Source organism: Microtus pennsylvanicus, chromosome 6 (assembly GCF_037038515.1).
Source record: "Microtus pennsylvanicus isolate mMicPen1 chromosome 6, mMicPen1.hap1, whole genome shotgun sequence".
Lineage (NCBI taxonomy): Eukaryota > Metazoa > Chordata > Mammalia > Rodentia > Cricetidae > Microtus > Microtus pennsylvanicus.
In genome coordinates this window covers 74,717,444-74,721,040 of record NC_134584.1, presented here as the reverse complement: position 1 = coordinate 74,721,040, position 3,597 = coordinate 74,717,444, and the positions used below count along the sequence as shown (strand labels likewise).

General features: G+C 37.6%; 1 non-coding gene across 1 annotated transcript; it reads right to left on the bottom strand.

Moving 5' to 3' along the window:
* Positions 1-3,138: 3,138 nt before the first annotated feature.
* LOC142853182 (U6 spliceosomal RNA) lies at positions 3,139-3,245 on the bottom strand. The gene has a single exon (XR_012911110.1). It is a non-coding gene; the product is annotated as a U6 spliceosomal RNA (small nuclear RNA).
* Positions 3,246-3,597: the final 352 nt, after the last annotated feature.

Sequence of the window (3,597 nt, the reverse complement as noted above, 5' to 3'; positions counted from 1 at the left end):
CTGGGCTTCCAAGTTTATCTTCCTCTGCATATTTCATGCATATGACTACAGAGAACAAGATCATTAATATTAATATTCAGACTTCATGAATTATACACTTGAGCTAAGACATTTTTGTTCTACCTTTTCTGAATTATACTTGATCTCACATGTCCAGTGAGCTTCAGTCATGAGCAAAGATCATCAAGAAAAATGAAGACCTGTAGTATCCTTGAGAATGTAGAACTTGTAGCTTTTCTTGTGTGAGGAACTACCCAACAAAATGGTGGGTGTCCATGTGTGCTAATGTGTGTTTAACTCTCCAGGCCTTGATGTCAATCTTCATAAAAGTCTCATTGCATCAGTTACCCACTGGTCCCTGAGGCTGGAAGCCTCTGCATATACATTCTACAAATGTTTCTAAAACATCTCACCAGATACCAGTGGAGGTTAAAGAAAGATAGATGTTTATAATAAGCAGAAAAAAATTTCTATTCATCTGCCAATGGTGGTTACACTCTGGTGACTTGGGGGCTATTAATAGGGTTCCATGGAGAGGTGCAATTAAAATTGCAAATATAATTATGTTACTAATTGGATGACTTTGACTTTGGCAAATACTCATGGATTATCCAGATAGATTCAATGCAGTCAAATGTACAGGAGGAAGATAAGGGATGAAGAGAGAATGCCAGGAGGTTGTAAGGTAGGAAAGATCTTATCTTCTGCAGGTAGTCTTGGCAATAGAGGAGGGCACTGAGGACCCAGAAATAAAGACAGTGTGATTCCAGAAGTGGATGTTTCCCTATAGTTTTCAGAAAGGAACTTGTCTTCACTGAGACATGTTCTATGCTTCTGACCTCCCAAATCATGAGGAACTAAATTTATGCTATTTTGAATAATCATTGTTTAAGTATTTGTTACAGGAAAAATGAGAACTTAATAAATTTCTAAGCTATGAATATCATCTAGAAGTTTCTTACCAAGAGTTCTGGCTAATTTCCCTAAAAAATGAGAATGATTGCTGTTAGGTTTTGAACCTAAAACTATTTCTTACAGGCTTTTGTTTTGAATTCTTAGTCCCCAGCTTGTGGTATAATGTTGAAAGTGTATAACTTGGAAATTAGCAATTGGGTACTCTATGGCAGAAGTCAGTCAGGAGCTGGTGTTTGCAGGATAAATCTGCTTTGATTCTGTCCCAATCTCTCTACTTCACTGCAATGTGAACAAGCCTCATACTTCTACCTCCAAAGACAGAGACATCTCCACTTTCTCTGCCATAATGAACTGAAATCTCTCTGAAACCATAAACACGACAAATTTCTCTTCCTAAAATGTTTCCAATCTGGTATTTTGACATACTAACAAGAACAGTGTAAATAATGTGGAAGCAATTATTGATTTTTCATAGAAAGTCTCAGATTACTATTGAATGGGCTTAATATACAGTTTTAATGAGAATTCAGAAGATCAGAATGGCATTCAGAATACTGACAGCCCATGCTTTTGAGGTTTTAGGCAGGGCCTTTTCAGAAATAAGACTATAGACCTAATTCACTTATTTATGTTGGTTTCTGTGTTCTGGAAGTGAACTCAAAGCTATCCAAACCCTATATTGCACAAGCCACCTTTCTTCCTGCCATTCTTAGAAAAAAAGTACATCCAAGGAAATAATAAGGCAGGTGTGATGATTAATACTGATTTTCAACTTGAATGCATTCATAAGCACCATGGAAATATACCTCCAGTTGTATCTATGAAGGTGTGTACAAAGCGTTTTAACGAGGAGAAAAGATCTGCCCTGAATTTGACAGCATCTTTCCACAGGCTGGTTTACAAGGATGAATACAAAGAAAAACCTGATGAGAGCCACCATCATCCATGTCTCTCTGCTTCCTGACTTTGAATATAACAAGCTGTCTCAAGCTTCTGCCACCATGACTTGTCTGCCAGGGTGGACTGCACATTCAAACTGTGAACCAAAATAAACCCTTTTCCTCTTAAGTGTCCTCTGTCAGGTATGTTGCCACAGAGGTAAGGAAACTAACACAATAGGAAACTTAAAATAGAAAATACACAACATTTAAGAATAAGCAACATGGACCACTTGTAGAACATCACACTTACTATGCTTGTTGGTTAAATACAGCCCTACATCAAATGAGATGATAGCCAGAATACCTATTTCTTTCTTGTGGTCAATGAAAAAAACTGTTTTCTTCGTCACCAAGAAAAAAAAAACATGCTTAGTAAACTAGTTACTTTTCTTTTTTAATTTTTACTTATTTATTTAAAAATTTCATTCCAACCAGTTTTTCCTCCACCCCTCTTCCTACCCCCCACCTCCACTTAACCCACCCCACTTCCATTCCTTCTAATGGATAAGGGCTTCCAAAGAGAGTCAAAATCAAGTCTGGAATATTGTGTTGGAGCAGGACCAAGCCCCTACCCCTGCACTGAGTTTGAGCATAGTCCCACCATAGGGAATGGGCTCCAACAAGCTAGCTCATGCACCAGGGATAGAATCTGGTCCTACTGCCAGGGGCCCCTCAGATAGTCCAAGCTTCACTACTGTCTCCCACATATAGAATGCCTACTTCAGTCCCATTGAGACTCCACAGCTGTTGGTCTAGAGTTCATGAGTTTCCACGAGTTTGGTTCAGTTGTCACTGTAAATTTCTCCATCATGATCGATCTTGACCTCCCTTGCTCAAATATTCCCTGCTCCCTCTCTTCTATTGTATTCCCAGAGATCAGTCTGTTGTTTGGTTTTGGATCTCTGCATCTGGTTCCATCAGTTGCTGGATAAAGGTTTTTTGGTGATAATTGAGGTATTCAACAATATAGTTTCTGTGTTTTTGAGTTGGACTTCTCCTTCTACTATCCCATTTATTCTTAGGTTTGGTCTTTTTGTGGTATCCCATATTTTATGGATATTTTGTGTTATGCTTCTGTCAGATTTAATGTTTTCTTTGACTGATGAGTCTAATTCCTTTATCATATCTTCAATGCTTGAAATTTTCTCTTCCATCTCTTGTATTCTCCTTTTTATGTTTGTCCATGTGGTTCCTGATCATTTTTCCATATTTTTCATTACCAGAATTCCCTCAGTTTGTGTTTTTTATTGTTTCTATTTTTGTTTTCAAGACTTTATTTTTTTTAAATATGGAACACTTCACGAATTTGCATGTCTTCCCTGCGCAGGGGCCATGCTAATCTTCCCTGCATCATTCCAATTTTAGTATATGTGCTGCCGAAGCGAGCACAAGAATTTTGCTTTTTCTTTTACCTGTTCATTTTCTTTTTCTTGGTTTTCTTTAAGGGATTTGTTGATTTCTTCCAATTCTTTCTTTTTTGTTTTTTCCTTCACTCCTTTGATAGAATTTCTCATTTTCTATTTAAGGACCTCAAGCATTCTCCTAAAGATATTTTTTAGGTCGTTTTCTCCTGCTTCATCTGCGTAGAGGTATTCAAGTCTTGCTGTTTCAAAATTATTAGTTTCTGTTGGTGTTATGTTGCTCTTTGTGGCGCTGAGTATGTTCTTGTCTACTCATCTTTTCTTCTGATTGGTGCATTTGGGGTCATGTCTCTATTTATTACCCTTCCAGGAGACAAAGG